The sequence below is a fragment of the Astyanax mexicanus genome, chromosome 8, assembly GCF_023375975.1.
Source record: "Astyanax mexicanus isolate ESR-SI-001 chromosome 8, AstMex3_surface, whole genome shotgun sequence".
Taxonomy (NCBI): domain Eukaryota; kingdom Metazoa; phylum Chordata; class Actinopteri; order Characiformes; family Acestrorhamphidae; genus Astyanax; species Astyanax mexicanus.
In genome coordinates this window covers 37,232,797-37,251,109 of record NC_064415.1, presented here as the reverse complement: position 1 = coordinate 37,251,109, position 18,313 = coordinate 37,232,797, and positions in this window count along the sequence as shown.

Genomic DNA, 18,313 nt, shown 5'->3' with positions numbered 1-18,313 from the left:
GTCCAAAATTTTTTTGGTCCCAAAATTTTTCGAAGTTTTTTTTGGGTGAAAATTTTTTTGGTCCCAAAATTTTTCGAAGTTTTTTTTGGTCCAAAATTTTTTTGGTCCCAAAATTTTTCGAAGTTTTTTTTGGTCCCAAAATTTTTCGAAGTTTTTTTTGGTCCAAAATTTTTTTGGTCCCAAAATTTTTCGAAGTTTTTTTTGGTCCAAAATTTTTTTGGTCCCAAAATTTTTCGAAGTTTTTTTTTGGTCCAAAATTTTTTTGGTCCCAAAATTTTTCGAAGTTTTTTTTTGGTCCAAAATTTTTTTGGTCCCAAAATTTTTCGAAGTTTTTTTTGGGTGAAAATTTTTTTGGTCCCAAAATTTTTCGAAGTTTTTTTTGGTCCAAAATTTTTTTGGTCCCAAAATTTTTCGAAGTTTTTTTTGGTCCCAAAATTTTTCGTCCAAAAAGTTTTTTTGTCCCAAAATTTTTCGAAGTTTTTTTTGGTCCAAAATTTTTTTGGTCCCAAAATTTTTCGAAGTTTTTTTTGGTCCCAAAATTTTTCGAAGTTTTATTTGGTCCAAAATTTTTTTGGTCCCAAAATTTTTCGAAGTTTTTTTTGGTCCAAAATTTTTTTGGTCCCAAAATTTTTCGAAGTTTTTTTTGGTCCCAAAATTTTTCGAAGTTTTTTTTGGTCCAAAATTTTTTTGGTCCCAAAATTTTTCGAAGTTGTTTTTGGTCCAAAATTTTTTTGGTCCCAAAATTTTTCGAAGTTTTTTTTGGTCCCAAAATTTTTCGAAGTTTTTTTTGGGTGAAAATTTTTTTGGTCCCAAAATTTTTCGAAGTTTTTTTTGGTCCAAAATTTTTTTGGTCCCAAAATTTTTCGAAGTTTTTTTTGGTCCCAAAATTTTTCGACCAAAATTTTTTTGGTCCCAAAATTTTTCAAATTTTTTTTTGCCCAAAATTTTTTTGGTCCCAAAATTTTTCGAAGTTTTTTTTGGTCCCAAAATTTTTCGAAGTTTTTTTTGGTCCAAAATTTTTTTGGTCCCAAAATTTTTCGAAGTTTTTTTTGTGGTGAAAATTTTTTTGGTCCCAAAATTTTTCGAAGTTTTTTTTTGGTCCAAAATTTTTTTGGTCCCAAAACGTTTCGAAGTTTTTTTTGGTCCAAAATTTTTTTGGTCCCAAAATTTTTCGAAGTTTTTTTTGGTCCAAAATTTTTTTGGTCCCAAAATTTTTCGAAGTTTTTTTTGGTCCAAAATTTTTTTGGTCCCAAAATTTTTCGAAGTTTTTTTTGGTCCCAAAATTTTTCGAAGTTTTTTTTGGTCCAAAATTTTTTTGGTCCCAAAATTTTTCGAAGTTTTTTTTGGTCCCAAAATTTTTCGAAGTTTTTTTTGGTCCAAAATTTTTTTGGTCCCAAAATTTTTCGAAATTTTTTTTGGTCCCAAAATTTTTCGAAGTTTTTTTTGGTCCAAAATTTTTTTGGTCCCAAAATTTTTCGAAGTTTTTTTTGGTCCAAAATTTTTTTGGTCCCAAAATTTTTCGAAGTTTTTTTTGGTCCCAAAATTTTTCGAAGTTTTTTTTGGTCCAAAATTTTTTTGGTCCCAAAATTTTTCGAAGTTTTTTTTGGTCCCAAAATTTTTCGAAGTTTTTTTTGGTCCAAAATTTTTTTGGTCCCAAAATTTTTCGAAGTTTTTTTTGGTCCAAAATTTTTCGAAGTTTTTTTTGGGTGAAAATTTTTTTGGTCCCAAAATTTTTCGAAGTTTTTTTTGGTCCAAAATTTTTTTGGTCCCAAAATTTTTCGAAGTTTTTTTTGGTCCCAAAATTTTTCGAAGTTTTTTTTGGGTGAAAATTTTTTTGGTCCCAAAATTTTTCGAAGTTTTTTTTGGGTGAAAATTTTTTTGGTCAAAAATTTTTCGAAGTTTTTTTTGGTCCCAAAATTTTTCGAAGTTTTTTTTGGGTGAAAATTTTTTTGGTCCCAAAATTTTTCGAAGTTTTTTTTGGTCCCAAAATTTTTTTGGTCCCAAAATTTTTCGAAGTTTTTTTTGGGTGAAAATTTTTTTGGTCCAAAAATTTTTTGAAGTTTTTTTTGGTCCAAAATTTTTTTGGTCCCAAAATTTTTCAAAGTTTTTTTTGGTCCCAAAATTTTTCGAAGTTTTTTTTGGGTGAAAATTTTTTTGGTCCGAAAATTTTTCGAAGTTTTTTTTGGTCCCAAAATTTTTTTGGTCCAAAATTTTTTTGGTCCCAAAATTTTTCGAAGTTTTTTTTGGTCCAAAATTTTTTTGGTCCCAAAATTTTTCGAAGTTTTTTTTGGTCCCAAAATTTTTCGAAGTTTTTTTTGGGTGAAAATTTTTTTGGTCCCAAAATTTTTCGAAGTTTTTTTTGGTCCAAAATTTTTTTGGTCCCAAAATTTTTCGAAGTTTTTTTTGGGTAAAAATTTTTTTGGTCCGAAAATTTTTTGAAGTTTTTTTTGGTTCAAAATTTTTTTGGTCCCAAAATTTTTCGAAGTTTTTTTTGGTCCCAAATTTTTTCGAAGTTTTTTTTGGGTGAAAATTTTTTTGGTCCCAAAATTTTTCAAAGTTTTTTTTGGTCCAAAATTTTTTTGGTCCCAAAATTTTTCGAAGTTTTTTTTGGGTGAAAATTTTTTTGGTCCCAAAATTTTTCGAAGTTTTTTTTGGTCCACAATTTTTTTGGTCCCAAAATTTTTCAAAGTTTTTTTTGGGTGAAAATTTTTTTGGTCCCAAAATTTTTCGAAGTTTTTTTTGGTCCAAAATTTTTTTGGTCCCAAAATTTTTCGAAGTTTTTTTTGGTCCCAAAATTTTTCGAAGTTTTTTTTGGGTGAAAATTTTTTTGGTCCGAAAATTTTTCGAAGTTTTTTTTGGTCCCAAAATTTTTTTGGTCCAAAAATTTTTCGAAGTTTTTTTTGGGTGAAAATTTTTTTGGTCCCAAAATTTTTCGAAGTTTTTTTTGGTCCCAAAATTTTTCGAAGTTTTTTTTGGTCCAAAATTTTTTTGGTCCCAAAATTTTTTTGGTCCCAAAATTTTTCGAAGTTTTTTTTTGGTCCAAAATTTTTTTGGTCCCAAAATTTTTCGAAGTTTTTTTTGGTCCAAAATTTTTTTGGTCCCAAAATTTTTCGAAGTTTTTTTTGGGTGAAAATTTTTTTGGTCCCAAAATTTTTCGAAGTTTTTTTTGGTCCAAAATTTTTTTGGTCCCAAAATTTTTCGAAGTTTTTTTTGGTCCCAAAATTTTTCGAAGTTTTTTTTGGGATGAAAATTTTTTTGGTCCGAAAATTTTTCGAAGTTTTTTTTGGTCCCAAAATTTTTTTGGTCCAAAAATTTTTCGAAGTTTTTTTTGGGTGAAAATTTTTTTGGTCCCAAAATTTTTCGAAGTTTTTTTTGGTCCCAAAATTTTTCGAAGTTTTTTTTGGTCCAAAATTTTTTTGGTCCCAAAATTTTTTTGGTCCCAAAATTTTTCGAAGTTTTTTTTTGGTCCAAAATTTTTTTGGTCCCAAAATTTTTCGAAGTTTTTTTTGGGTGAAAATTTTTTTGGTCCAAAATTTTTTTGGTCCCAAAATTTTTCGAAGTTTTTTTTTTGGTCCAAAATTTTTTTGGTCCCAAAATTTTTCGAAGTTTTTTTTGGGTGAAAATTTTTTTGGTCCAAAATTTTTTGGTCCCAAAATTTTTCGAAGTTTTTTTTTGGTCCAAAATTTTTTTGGTCCCAAAATTCTTCGAAGTTTTTTTTGGGTGAAAATTTTTTTGGTCCCAAAATTTTTCGAAGTTTTTTTTGGTCCAAAATTTTTTTGGTCCCAAAATTTTTCGAAGTTTTTTTTGGTCCCAAAATTTTTCGAAGTTTTTTTTGGTCCAAAATTTTTTTAGTCCCAAAATTTTTCGAAGTTTTTTTTTGGTCCAAAATTTTTTTGGTCCCAAAATTTTTCGAAGTTTTTTTTTGGTCCAAAATTTTTTTGGTCCCAAAATTTTTCGAAGTTTTTTTTGGGTGAAAATTTTTTTGGTCCCAAAATTTTTCGAAGTTTTTTTTGGTCCAAAATTTTTTTGGTCCCAAAATTTTTCGAAGTTTTTTTTGGTCCCAAAATTTTTCGTCCAAAAAGTTTTTTGGTCCCAAAATTTTTCGAAGTTTTTTTTGGTCCAAAATTTTTTTGGTCCCAAAATTTTTCGAAGTTTTTTTTGGTCCCAAAATTTTTCGAAGTTTTATTTGGTCCAAAATTTTTTTGGGCCCAAAATTTTTCGAAGTTTTTTTTGGTCCAAAATTTTTTTGGTCCCAAAATTTTTCGAAGTTTTTTTTGGTCCCAAAAATTTTTGAAGTTTTTTTTGGTCCAAAATTTTTTTGGTCCCAAAATTTTTCGAAGTTTTTTTTGGTCCAAAATTTTTTTGGTCCCAAAATTTTTCGAAGTTTTTTTTGGTCCCAAAATTTTTCGAAGTTTTTTTTGGTCCAAAATTTTTTTGGTCCCAAAATTTTTCGAAGTTTTTTTTGGTCCAAAATTTTTTTGGTCCCAAAATTTTTCGAAGTTTTCTTTGGTCCAAAATTTTTTTGGTCCCAAAATTTTTCGAAGTTTTTTTTGGGTGAAAATTTTTTTGGTCCCAAAATTTTTCGAAGTTTTTTTTGGTCCAAAATTTTTTTGGTCCCAAAATTTTTCGAAGTTTTTTTTGGTCCAAAATTTTTTTGGTCCCAAAATTTTTCGAAGTTTTTTTTGGTCCCAAAATTTTTCGAAGTTTTTTTTGGTCCAAAATTTTTTTTGTCCCAAAATTTTTCGAAGTTTTTTTTGGGTGAAAATTTTTTTGGTCCCAAAATTTTTCGAAGTTTTTTTTGGTCCAAAATTTTTTTGGTCCCAAAATTTTTCGAAGTTTTTTTTGGTCCCAAAATTTTTCGAAGTTTTTTTTGGGTGAAAATTTTTTTGGTCCCAAAATTTTTCGAAGTTTTTTTTGGGTGAAAATTTTATTGGTCCAAAAATTTTTCGAAGTTTTTTTTGGTCCCAAAATTTTTCGAAGTTTTTTTTGGTCCAAAATTTTTTTGGTCCCAAAATTTTTCGAAGTTTTTTTTGGTCCCAAAATTTTTCGAAGTTTTTTTTGGTCCAAAATTTTTTTGGTCCCAAAATTTTTCGAAGTTTTTTTTGGTCCAAAATTTTTTTGGTCCCAAAATTTTTCGAAGTTTTTTTTGGTCCCAAAATTTTTCGAAGTTTTTTTTGGTCCAAAATTTTTTTGGTCCCAAAATTTTTCGAAGTTTTTTTTGGTCCAAAATTTTTTTGGTCCCAAAATTTTTCGAAGTTTTTTTTGGTCCAAAATTTTTTTGGTCCCAAAATTTTTCGAAGTTTTTTTTGGTCCAAAATTTTTTTGGTCCCAAAATTTTTCGAAGTTTTTTTTGGTCCCAAAATTTTTCGAAGTTTTTTTTGGTCCAAAATTTTTTTGGTCCCAAAATTTTTCGAAGTTTTTTTTGGTCCAAAATTTTTTTGGTCCCAAAATTTTTCGAAGTTTTTTTTGGTCCCAAAATTTTTCGAAGTTTTTTTTGGTCCAAAATTTTTTTGGTCCCAAAATTTTTCGAAGTTTTTTTTGGTCCAAAATTTTTCGAAGTTTTTTTTGGGTGAAAATTTTTTTGGTCCCAAAATTTTTCGAAGTTTTTTTTGGTCCAAAATTTTTTTGGTCCCAAAATTTTTCGAAGTTTTTTTTGGTCCCAAAATTTTTCGAAGTTTTTTTTGGGTGAAAATTTTTTTGGTCCCAAAATTTTTCGAAGTTTTTTTTGGGTGAAAATTTTTTTGGTCCAAAAATTTTTCGAAGTTTTTTTTGGTCCCAAAATTTTTCGAAGTTTTTTTTGGTCCCAAAATTTTTCGAAGTTTTTTTTGGGTGAAAAGTTTTTTTGGTCCCAAAATTTTTCGAAGTTTTTTTTAGTCCAAAATTTTTCGAAGTTTTTTTTGGTCCCAAAATTTTTAGAAGTTTTTTTTGGTCCCAAAATTTTTCGAAGTTTTTTTTGGTCCAAAATTTTTTTGGTCCCAAAATTTTTCGAAGTTTTTTTTGGTCCAAAATTTTTCGAATTTTTTTTTGGGTGAAAATTTTTTTGGTCCCAAAATTTTTCGAAGTTGTTTTTGGTCCAAAATTTTTTTGGTCCCAAAATTTTTCGAAGTTTTTTTTGGTCCCAAAATTTTTCGAAGTTTTTTTTGGTCCAAAATTTTTTTGGTCCCAAAATTTTTCGAAGTTTTTTTTGGTCCAAAATTTTTTTGGTCCCAAAATTTTTCGAAGTTTTTTTTGGTCCCAAAAATTTTTGAAGTTTTTTTTGGTCCAAAATTTTTTTGGTCCCAAAATTTTTCGAAGTTTTTTTTGGTCCAAAATTTTTTTGGTCCCAAAATTTTTCGAAGTTTTCTTTGGTCCAAAATTTTTTTGGTCCCAAAATTTTTTGAAGTTTTTTTTGGGTGAAAATTTTTTTGGTCCCAAAATTTTTCGAAGTTTTTTTTGGTCCAAAATTTTTTTGGTCCCAAAATTTTTCGAAGTTTTTTTTGGTCCAAAATTTTTTTGGTCCCAAAATTTTTCGAAGTTTTTTTTGGTCCCAAAATTTTTCGAAGTTTTTTTTGGTCCAAAATTATTTTGGTCCCAAAATTTTTCGAAGTTTTTTTTGGGTGAAAATTTTTTTGGTCCCAAAATTTTTCGAAGTTTTTTTTGGTCCAAAATTTTTTTGGTCCCAAAATTTTTCGAAGTTTTTTTTGGTCCCAAAATTTTTCGAAGTTTTTTTTGGGTGAAAATTTTTTTGGTCCCAAAATTTTTCGAAGTTTTTTTTGGGCGAAAATTTTTTTGGTCCAAAAATTTTTCGAAGTTTTTTTTGGTCCCAAAATTTTTCGAAGTTTTTTTTGGTCCAAAATTTTTTTGGTCCCAAAATTTTTCGAAGTTTTTTTTGGTCCCAAAATTTTTCGAAGTTTTTTTTGGTCCAAAATTTTTTTGGTCCCAAAATTTTTCGAAGTTTTTTTTGGTCCAAAATTTTTTTGGTCCCAAAATTTTTCGAAGTTTTTTTTGGTCCAAAATTTTTTTGGTCCCAAAATTTTTCGAAGTTTTTTTTGGTCCAAAATTTTTTTGGTCCCAAAATTTTTCGAAGTTTTTTTTGGTCCAAAATTTTTTTGGTCCCAAAATTTTTCGAAGTTTTTTTTGGTCCCAAAATTTTTCGAAGTTTTTTTTGGTCCAAAATTTTTTTGGTCCCAAAATTTTTCGAAGTTTTTTTTGGGTGAAAATTTTTTTGGTCCCAAAATTTTTCGAAGTTTTTTTTGGTCCAAAATTTTTTTGGTCCCAAAATTTTTCGAAGTTTTTTTTGGTCCCAAAATTTTTCGAAGTTTTTTTTGGGTGAAAATTTTTTTGGTCCCAAAATTTTTCGAAGTTTTTTTTGGGTGAAAATTTTTTTGGTCCAAAAATTTTTCGAAGTTTTTTTTGGTCCCAAAATTTTTCGAAGTTTTTTTTGGTCCAAAATTTTTTTGGTCCCAAAATTTTTCGAAGTTTTTTTTGGTCCCAAAATTTTTCGAAGTTTTTTTTGGTCCAAAATTTTTTTGGTCCCAAAATTTTTCGAAGTTTTTTTTGGTCCCAAAATTTTTCGAAGTTTTTTTTGGTCCAAAATTTTTTTGGTCCCAAAATTTTTCGAAGTTTTTTTTGGTCCAAAATTTTTTTGGTCCCAAAATTTTTCGAAGTTTTTTTTGGTCCAAAATTTTTTTGGTCCCAAAATTTTTCGAAGTTTTTTTTGGTCCAAAATTTTTTTGGTCCCAAAATTTTTCGAAGTTTTTTTTGGTCCAAAATTTTTTTGGTCCCAAAATTTTTCGAAGTTTTTTTTGGTCCCAAAATTTTTCGAAGTTTTTTTTGGTCCAAAATTTTTTTGGTCCCAAAATTTTTCGAAGTTTTTTTTGGGTGAAAATTTTTTTGGTCCCAAAATTTTTCGAAGTTTTTTTTGGTCCAAAATTTTTTTGGTCCCAAAATTTTTCGAAGTTTTTTTTGGTCCCAAAATTTTTCGAAGTTTTTTTTGGGTGAAAATTTTTTTGGTCCCAAAATTTTTCGAAGTTTTTTTTGGGTGAAAATTTTTTTGGTCCAAAAATTTTTCGAAGTTTTTTTTGGTCCCAAAATTTTTCGAAGTTTTTTTTGGTCCAAAATTTTTTTGGTCCCAAAATTTTTCGAAGTTTTTTTTGGTCCCAAAATTTTTCGAAGTTTTTTTTGGTCCAAAATTTTTTTGGTCCCAAAATTTTTCGAAGTTTTTTTTGGTCCCAAAATTTTTCGAAGTTTTTTTTGGTCCAAAATTTTTTTGGTCCCAAAATTTTTCGAAGTTTTTTTTGGTCCAAAATTTTTTTGGTCCCAAAATTTTTCGAAGTTTTTTTTGGTCCAAAATTTTTTTGGTCCCAAAATTTTTCGAAGTTTTTTTTGGTCCAAAATTTTTTTGGTCCCAAAATTTTTCGAAGTTTTTTTTGGTCCAAAATTTTTTTGGTCCCAAAATTTTTCGAAGTTTTTTTTGGTCCAAAATTTTTTTGGTCCCAAAATTTTTCGAAGTTTTTTTTGGTCCCAAAATTTTTCGAAGTTTTTTTTGGTCCAAAATTTTTTTGGTCCCAAAATTTTTCGAAGTTTTTTTTGGGTGAAAATTTTTTTGGTCCAAAATTATTTTGGTCCCAAAATTTTTCGAAGTTTTTTTTTGGTGAAAATTTTTTTGGTCCGAAAATTTTTCGAAGTTTTTTTTGGGTGAAAATTTTTTTGGTCCCAAAATTTTTCGAAGTTTTTTTTGGGTGAAAATTTTTTTGGTCCCAAAATTTTTCGAAGTTTTTTTTGGTCCCAAAATTTTTCGAAGTTTTTTTTGGTCCAAAATTTTTTTGGTCCCAAAATTTTTCGAAGTTTTTTTTGGTCCCAAAATTTTTCGAAGTTTTTTTTGGTCCCAAAATTTTTCGAAGTTGTTTTTGGTCCAAAATTTTTTTGGTCCCAAAATTTTTCGAAGTTTTTTTTGGTCCCAAAATTTTTCGAAGTTTTTTTTGGTCCAAAATGTTTTTGGTCCCAAAATTTTTCGAAGTTTTTTTTGGTCCAAAATTTTTTTGGTCCCAAAATTTTTCGAAGTTTTTTTTGGTCCCAAAAATTTTTGAAGTTTTTTTTGGTCCAAAATTTTTCGAAGTTTTTTTTGGTCCAAAATTTTTTTGGTCCCAAAATTTTTCGAAGTTTTTTTTGGTCCAAAATTTTTTTGGTCCCAAAATTTTTCGAAGTTTTTTTTGGTCCAAAATTTTTTTGGTCCCAAAATTTTTCGAAGTTTTTTTTGGTCCCAAAAATTTTTGAAGTTTTTTTTGGTCCAAAATTTTTTTGGTCCCAAAATTTTTCGAAGTTTTTTTTGGTCCAAAATTTTTTTGGTCCCAAAATTTTTCGAAGTTTTTTTTGGTCCCAAAATTTTTCGAAGTTTTTTTTGGTCCAAAATTTTTTTGGTCCCAAAATTTTTCGAAGTTTTTTTTGGTCCAAAATTTTTTTGGTCCCAAAATTTTTCGAAGTTTTCTTTGGTCCAAAATTTTTTTGGTCCCAAAATTTTTCGAAGTTTTTTTTGGGTGAAAATTTTTTTGGTCCCAAAATTTTTCGAAGTTTTTTTTGGTCCAAAATTTTTTTGGTCCCAAAATTTTTCGAAGTTTTTTTTGGTCCAAAATTTTTTTGGTCCCAAAATTTTTCGAAGTTTTTTTTGGTCCCAAAATTTTTCGAAGTTTTTTTTGGTCCAAAATTTTTTTGGTCCCAAAATTTTTCGAAGTTTTTTTTGGGTGAAAATTTTTTTGGTCCCAAAATTTTTCGAAGTTTTTTTTGGTCCAAAATTTTTTTGGTCCCAAAATTTTTCGAAGTTTTTTTTGGTCCCAAAATTTTTCGAAGTTTTTTTTGGGTGAAAATTTTTTTGGTCCCAAAATTTTTCGAAGTTTTTTTTGGGTGAAAATTTTTTTGGTCCAAAAATTTTTCGAAGTTTTTTTTGGTCCCAAAATTTTTCGAAGTTTTTTTTGGTCCAAAATTTTTTTGGTCCCAAAATTTTTCGAAGTTTTTTTTGGTCCCAAAATTTTTCGAAGTTTTTTTTGGTCCAAAATTTTTTTGGTCCCAAAATTTTTCGAAGTTTTTTTTGGTCCAAAATTTTTTTGGTCCCAAAATTTTTCGAAGTTTTTTTTGGTCCAAAATTTTTTTGGTCCCAAAATTTTTCGAAGTTTTTTTTGGTCCCAAAATTTTTCGAAGTTTTTTTTGGTCCAAAATTTTTTTGGTCCCAAAATTTTTCGAAGTTTTTTTTGGTCCAAAATTTTTTTGGTCCCAAAATTTTTCGAAGTTTTTTTTGGTCCCAAAATTTTTCGAAGTTTTTTTTGGTCCAAAATTTTTTTGGTCCCAAAATTTTTCGAAGTTTTTTTTGGTCCAAAATTTTTCGAAGTTTTTTTTGGGTGAAAATTTTTTTGGTCCCAAAATTTTTCGAAGTTTTTTTTGGTCCAAAATTTTTTTGGTCCCAAAATTTTTCGAAGTTTTTTTTGGTCCCAAAATTTTTCGAAGTTTTTTTTGGGTGAAAATTTTTTTGGTCCCAAAATTTTTCGAAGTTTTTTTTGGGTGAAAATTTTTTTGGTCCAAAAATTTTTCGAAGTTTTTTTTGGTCCCAAAATTTTTCGAAGTTTTTTTTGGTCCCAAAATTTTTCGAAGTTTTTTTTGGGTGAAAAGTTTTTTTGGTCCCAAAATTTTTCGAAGTTTTTTTTGGTCCAAAATTTTTCGAAGTTTTTTTTGGTCCCAAAATTTTTAGAAGTTTTTTTTGGTCCCAAAATTTTTCGAAGTTTTTTTTGGTCCAAAATTTTTTTGGTCCCAAAATTTTTCGAAGTTTTTTTTGGTCCAAAATTTTTCGAATTTTTTTTTGGGTGAAAATTTTTTTGGTCCCAAAATTTTTCGAAGTTGTTTTTGGTCCAAAATTTTTTTGGTCCCAAAATTTTTCGAAGTTTTTTTTGGTCCCAAAATTTTTCGAAGTTTTTTTTGGTCCAAAATTTTTTTGGTCCCAAAATTTTTCGAAGTTTTTTTTGGTCCCAAAATTTTTTTGGTCCCAAAATTTTTCGAAGTTTTTTTTGGTCCCAAAAATTTTTGAAGTTTTTTTTGGTCCAAAATTTTTTTGGTCCCAAAATTTTTCGAAGTTTTTTTTGGTCCAAAATTTTTTTGGTCCCAAAATTTTTCGAAGTTTTTTTTGGTCCCAAAATTTTTCGAAGTTTTTTTTGGTCCAAAATTTTTTTGGTCCCAAAATTTTTCGAAGTTGTTTTTGGTCCAAAATTTTTTTGGTCCCAAAATTTTTCGAAGTTTTTTTTGGTCCCAAAATTTTTCGAAGTTTTTTTTGGTCCAAAATTTTTTTGGTCCCAAAATTTTTCGAAGTTTTTTTTGGTCCAAAATTTTTTTGGTCCCAAAATTTTTCGAAGTTTTCTTTGGTCCAAAATTTTTTTGGTCCCAAAATTTTTCGAAGTTTTTTTTGGGTGAAAATTTTTTTGGTCCCAAAATTTTTCGAAGTTTTTTTTGGTCCAAAATTTTTTTGGTCCCAAAATTTTTCGAAGTTTTTTTTGGTCCAAAATTTTTTTGGTCCCAAAATTTTTCGAAGTTTTTTTTGGTCCCAAAATTTTTCGAAGTTTTTTTTGGTCCAAAATTTTTTTGGTCCCAAAATTTTTCGAAGTTTTTTTTGGGTGAAAATTTTTTTGGTCCCAAAATTTTTCGAAGTTTTTTTTGGTCCAAAATTTTTTTGGTCCCAAAATTTTTCGAAGTTTTTTTTGGTCCCAAAATTTTTCGAAGTTTTTTTTGGGTGAAAATTTTTTTGGTCCCAAAATTTTTCGAAGTTTTTTTTGGGTGAAAATTTTTTTGGTCCAAAAATTTTTCGAAGTTTTTTTTGGTCCCAAAATTTTTCGAAGTTTTTTTTGGTCCAAAATTTTTTTGGTCCCAAAATTTTTCGAAGTTTTTTTTGGTCCCAAAATTTTTCGAAGTTTTTTTTGGTCCAAAATTTTTTTGGTCCCAAAATTTTTCGAAGTTTTTTTTGGTCCAAAATTTTTTTGGTCCCAAAATTTTTCGAAGTTTTTTTTGGTCCAAAATTTTTTTGGTCCCAAAATTTTTCGAAGTTTTCTTTGGTCCAAAATTTTTTTGGTCCCAAAATTTTTCGAAGTTTTTTTTGGGTGAAAATTTTTTTGGTCCCAAAATTTTTCGAAGTTTTTTTTGGTCCAAAATTTTTTTGGTCCCAAAATTTTTCGAAGTTTTTTTTGGTCCAAAATTTTTTTGGTCCCAAAATTTTTCGAAGTTTTTTTTGGTCCCAAAATTTTTCGAAGTTTTTTTTGGTCCAAAATTTTTTTGGTCCCAAAATTTTTCGAAGTTTTTTTTGGGTGAAAATTTTTTTGGTCCCAAAATTTTTCGAAGTTTTTTTTGGTCCAAAATTTTTTTGGTCCCAAAATTTTTCGAAGTTTTTTTTGGTCCCAAAATTTTTCGAAGTTTTTTTTGGGTGAAAATTTTTTTGGTCCCAAAATTTTTCGAAGTTTTTTTTGGGTGAAAATTTTTTTGGTCCCAAAATTTTTCGAAGTTTTTTTTGGTCCCAAAATTTTTCGAAGTTTTTTTTGGTCCAAAATTTTTTTGGTCCCAAAATTTTTCGAAGTTTTTTTTGGTCCCAAAATTTTTCGAAGTTTTTTTTGGTCCAAAATTTTTTTGGTCCCAAAATTTTTCGAAGTTTTTTTTGGTCCAAAATTTTTTTGGTCCCAAAATTTTTCGAAGTTTTTTTTGGTCCAAAATTTTTTTGGTCCCAAAATTTTTCGAAGTTTTTTTTGGTCCAAAATTTTTTTGGTCCCAAAATTTTTCGAAGTTTTTTTTGGTCCAAAATTTTTTTGGTCCCAAAATTTTTCGAAGTTTTTTTTGGTCCCAAAATTTTTCGAAGTTTTTTTTGGTCCAAAATTTTTTTGGTCCCAAAATTTTTCGAAGTTTTTTTTGGGTGAAAATTTTTTTGGTCCCAAAATTTTTCGAAGTTTTTTTTGGTCCAAAATTTTTTTGGTCCCAAAATTTTTCGAAGTTTTTTTTGGTCCCAAAATTTTTCGAAGTTTTTTTTGGGTGAAAATTTTTTTGGTCCCAAAATTTTTCGAAGTTTTTTTTGGGTGAAAATTTTTTTGGTCCAAAAATTTTTCGAAGTTTTTTTTGGTCCCAAAATTTTTCGAAGTTTTTTTTGGTCCAAAATTTTTTTGGTCCCAAAATTTTTCGAAGTTTTTTTTGGTCCCAAAATTTTTCGAAGTTTTTTTTGGTCCAAAATTTTTTTGGTCCCAAAATTTTTCGAAGTTTTTTTTGGTCCCAAAATTTTTCGAAGTTTTTTTTGGTCCAAAATTTTTTTGGTCCCAAAATTTTTCGAAGTTTTTTTTGGTCCAAAATTTTTTTGGTCCCAAAATTTTTCGAAGTTTTTTTTGGTCCAAAATTTTTTTGGTCCCAAAATTTTTCGAAGTTTTTTTTGGTCCAAAATTTTTTTGGTCCCAAAATTTTTCGAAGTTTTTTTTGGTCCAAAATTTTTTTGGTCCCAAAATTTTTCGAAGTTTTTTTTGGTCCAAAATTTTTTTGGTCCCAAAATTTTTCGAAGTTTTTTTTGGTCCCAAAATTTTTCGAAGTTTTTTTTGGTCCAAAATTTTTTTGGTCCCAAAATTTTTCGAAGTTTTTTTTGGGTGAAAATTTTTTTGGTCCAAAATTATTTTGGTCCCAAAATTTTTCGAAGTTTTTTTTGGGTGAAAATTTTTTTGGTCCGAAAATTTTTCGAAGTTTTTTTTGGGTGAAAATTTTTTTGGTCCCAAAATTTTTCGAAGTTTTTTTTGGGTGAAAATTTTTTTGGTCCCAAAATTTTTCGAAGTTTTTTTTGGTCCCAAAATTTTTCGAAGTTTTTTTTGGTCCAAAATTTTTTTGGTCCCAAAATTTTTCGAAGTTTTTTTTGGTCCCAAAATTTTTCGAAGTTTTTTTTGGTCCAAAATTTTTTTGGTCCCAAAATTTTTCGAAGTTTTTTTTGGTCCCAAAATTTTTCGAAGTTTTTTTTGGTCCAAAATTTTTTTGGTCCCAAAATTTTTCGAAGTTTTTTTTGGTCCAAAATTTTTTTGGTCCCAAAATTTTTCGAAGTTTTTTTTGGTCCAAAATTTTTTTGGTCCCAAAATTTTTCGAAGTTTTTTTTGGTCCAAAATTTTTTTGGTCCCAAAATTTTTCGAAGTTTTTTTTGGTCCAAAATTTTTTTGGTCCCAAAATTTTTCGAAGTTTTTTTTGGTCCCAAAATTTTTCGAAGTTTTTTTTGGTCCAAAATTTTTTTGGTCCCAAAATTTTTCGAAGTTTTTTTTGGGTGAAAATTTTTTTGGTCCAAAATTATTTTGGTCCCAAAATTTTTCGAAGTTTTTTTTGGGTGAAAATTTTTTTGGTCCGAAAATTTTTCGAAGTTTTTTTTGGGTGAAAATTTTTTTGGTCCCAAAATTTTTCGAAGTTTTTTTTGGGTGAAAATTTTTTTGGTCCCAAAATTTTTCGAAGTTTTTTTTGGTCCCAAAATTTTTCGAAGTTTTTTTTGGTCCAAAATTTTTTTGGTCCCAAAATTTTTCGAAGTTTTTTTTGGTCCCAAAATTTTTCGAAGTTTTTTTTGGTCCCAAAATTTTTCGAAGTTTTTTTTGGTCCAAAATTTTTTTGGTCCCAAAATTTTTCGAAGTTTTTTTTGGTCCCAAAATTTTTCGAAGTTTTTTTTGTTCCAAAATTTTTTTGGTCCCAAAATTTTTCGAAGTTTTTTTTGGTCCAAAATTTTTTTGGTCCCAAAATTTTTCGAAGTTTTTTTTGGTCCCAAAATTTTTCGAAGTTTTTTTTGGGTGAAAATTTTTTTGGTCCCAAAATTTTTCGAAGTTTTTTTTGGGTGAAAATTTTTTTGGTCCAAAAATTTTTCGAAGTTTTTTTTGGTCCCAAAATTTTTCGAAGTTTTTTTTGGTCCAAAATTTTTTTGGTCCCAAAATTTTTCGAAGTTTTTTTTGGTCCCAAAATTTTTCGAAGTTTTTTTTGGTCCAAAATTTTTTTGGTCCCAAAATTTTTCGAAGTTTTTTTTGGTCCAAAATTTTTTTGGTCCCAAAATTTTTCGAAGTTTTTTTTGGTCCAAAATTTTTTTGGTCCCAAAATTTTTCGAAGTTTTCTTTGGTCCAAAATTTTTTTGGTCCCAAAATTTTTCGAAGTTTTTTTTGGGTGAAAATTTTTTTGGTCCCAAAATTTTTCGAAGTTTTTTTTGGTCCAAAATTTTTTTGGTCCCAAAATTTTTCGAAGTTTTTTTTGGTCCAAAATTTTTTTGGTCCCAAAATTTTTCGAAGTTTTTTTTGGTCCCAAAATTTTTCGAAGTTTTTTTTGGTCCAAAATTTTTTTGGTCCCAAAATTTTTCGAAGTTTTTTTTGGGTGAAAATTTTTTTGGTCCCAAAATTTTTCGAAGTTTTTTTTGGTCCAAAATTTTTTTGGTCCCAAAATTTTTCGAAGTTTTTTTTGGTCCCAAAATTTTTCGAAGTTTTTTTTGGGTGAAAATTTTTTTGGTCCCAAAATTTTTCGAAGTTTTTTTTGGGTGAAAATTTTTTTGGTCCAAAAATTTTTCGAAGTTTTTTTTGGTCCCAAAATTTTTCGAAGTTTTTTTTGGTCCAAAATTTTTTTGGTCCCAAAATTTTTCGAAGTTTTTTTTGGTCCCAAAATTTTTCGAAGTTTTTTTTGGTCCAAAATTTTTTTGGTCCCAAAATTTTTCGAAGTTTTTTTTGGTCCAAAATTTTTTTGGTCCCAAAATTTTTCGAAGTTTTTTTTGGTCCAAAATTTTTTTGGTCCCAAAATTTTTCGAAGTTTTTTTTGGTCCAAAATTTTTTTGGTCCCAAAATTTTTCGAAGTTTTTTTTGGTCCAAAATTTTTTTGGTCCCAAAATTTTTCGAAGTTTTTTTTGGTCCCAAAATTTTTCGAAGTTTTTTTTGGTCCAAAATTTTTTTGGTCCCAAAATTTTTCGAAGTTTTTTTTGGGTGAAAATTTTTTTGGTCCCAAAATTTTTCGAAGTTTTTTTTGGTCCAAAATTTTTTTGGTCCCAAAATTTTTCGAAGTTTTTTTTGGTCCCAAAATTTTTCGAAGTTTTTTTTGGGTGAAAATTTTTTTGGTCCCAAAATTTTTCGAAGTTTTTTTTGGGTGAAAATTTTTTTGGTCCAAAAATTTTTCGAAGTTTTTTTTGGTCCCAAAATTTTTCGAAGTTTTTTTTGGTCCAAAATTTTTTTGGTCCCAAAATTTTTCGAAGTTTTTTTTGGTCCCAAAATTTTTCGAAGTTTTTTTTGGTCCAAAATTTTTTTGGTCCCAAAATTTTTCGAAGTTTTTTTTGGTCCCAAAATTTTTCGAAGTTTTTTTTGGTCCAAAATTTTTTTGGTCCCAAAATTTTTCGAAGTTTTTTTTGGTCCAAAATTTTTTTGGTCCCAAAATTTTTCGAAGTTTTTTTTGGTCCAAAATTTTTTTGGTCCCAAAATTTTTCGAAGTTTTTTTTGGTCCAAAATTTTTTTGGTCCCAAAATTTTTCGAAGTTTTTTTTGGTCCAAAATTTTTTTGGTCCCAAAATTTTTCGAAGTTTTTTTTGGTCCCAAAATTTTTCGAAGTTTTTTTTGGTCCAAAATTTTTTTGGTCCCAAAATTTTTCGAAGTTTTTTTTGGGTGAAAATTTTTTTGGTCCAAAATTATTTTGGTCCCAAAATTTTTCGAAGTTTTTTTTGGGTGAAAATTTTTTTGGTCCGAAAATTTTTCGAAGTTTTTTTTGGGTGAAAATTTTTTTGGTCCCAAAATTTTTCGAAGTTTTTTTTGGGTGAAAATTTTTTTGGTCCCAAAATTTTTCGAAGTTTTTTTTGGTCCCAAAATTTTTCGAAGTTTTTTTTGGTCCAAAATTTTTTTGGTCCCAAAATTTTTCGAAGTTTTTTTTGGTCCCAAAATTTTTCGAAGTTTTTTTTGGTCCAAAATTTTTTTGGTCCCAAAATTTTTCGAAGTTTTTTTTGGTCCCAAAATTTTTCGAAGTTTTTTTTGGTCCAAAATTTTTTTGGTCCCAAAATTTTTCGAAGTTTTTTTTGGTCCAAAATTTTTTTGGTCCCAAAATTTTTCGAAGTTTTTTTTGGTCCAAAATTTTTTTGGTCCCAAAATTTTTCGAAGTTTTTTTTGGTCCAAAATTTTTTTGGTCCCAAAATTTTTCGAAGTTTTTTTTGGTCCAAAATTTTTTTGGTCCCAAAATTTTTCGAAGTTTTTTTTGGTCCCAAAATTTTTCGAAGTTTTTTTTGGTCCAAAATTTTTTTGGTCCCAAAATTTTTCGAAGTTTTTTTTGGGTGAAAATTTTTTTGGTCCAAAATTATTTTGGTCCCAAAATTTTTCGAAGTTTTTTTTGGGTGAAAATTTTTTTGGTCCGAAAATTTTTCGAAGTTTTTTTTGGGTGAAAATTTTTTTGGTCCCAAAATTTTTCGAAGTTTTTTTTGGGTGAAAATTTTTTTGGTCCCAAAATTTTTCGAAGTTTTTTTTGGTCCCAAAATTTTTCGAAGTTTTTTTTGGTCCAAAATTTTTTTGGTCCCAAAATTTTTCGAAGTTTTTTTTGGTCCCAAAATTTTTCGAAGTTTTTTTTGGTCCCAAAATTTTTCGAAGTTTTTTTTGGTCCAAAATTTTTTTGGTCCCAAAATTTTTCGAAGTTTTTTTTGGTCCCAAAATTTTTCGAAGTTTTTTTTGTTCCAAAATTTTTTTGGTCCCAAAATTTTTCGAAGTTTTTTTTGGTCCAAAATTTTTTTGGTCCCAAAATTTTTCGAAGTTTTTTTTGGTCCCAAAATTTTTCGAAGTTTTTTTTGGTCCAAAATTTTTTTGGTCCCAAAATTTTTCGAAGTTTTTTTTGGTCCAAAATTTTTTTGGTCCCAAAATTTTTCGAAGTTTTTTTTGGTCCCAAAATTTTTCGAAGTTTTTTTTGGTCCAAAATTTTTTTGGTCCCAAAATTTTTCGAAGTTTTTTTTGGTCCAAAATTTTTTTGGTCCCAAAATTTTTCGAAGTTTTTTTTGGTCCCAAAATTTTTCTAAGTTTTTTTTGTTCCAAAATTTTTTTGGTCCCAAAATTTTTCGAAGTTTTTTTTGGTCCAAAATTTTTTTGGTCCCAAAATTTTTCGAAGTTTTTTTTGGTCCCAAAATTTTTCGAAGTTTTTTTTGGTCCAAAATTTTTTTGGTCCCAAAATTTTTCGAAGTTTTTTTTGGTCCCAAAATTTTTCGAAGTTTTTTTTGGTCCAAAATTTTTTTGGTCCCAAAATTTTTCGAAGTTTTTTTTGGTCCAAAATTTTTTTGGTCCCAAAATTTTTCGAAGTTTTTTTTGGGTGAAAATTTTTTTGGTCCCAAA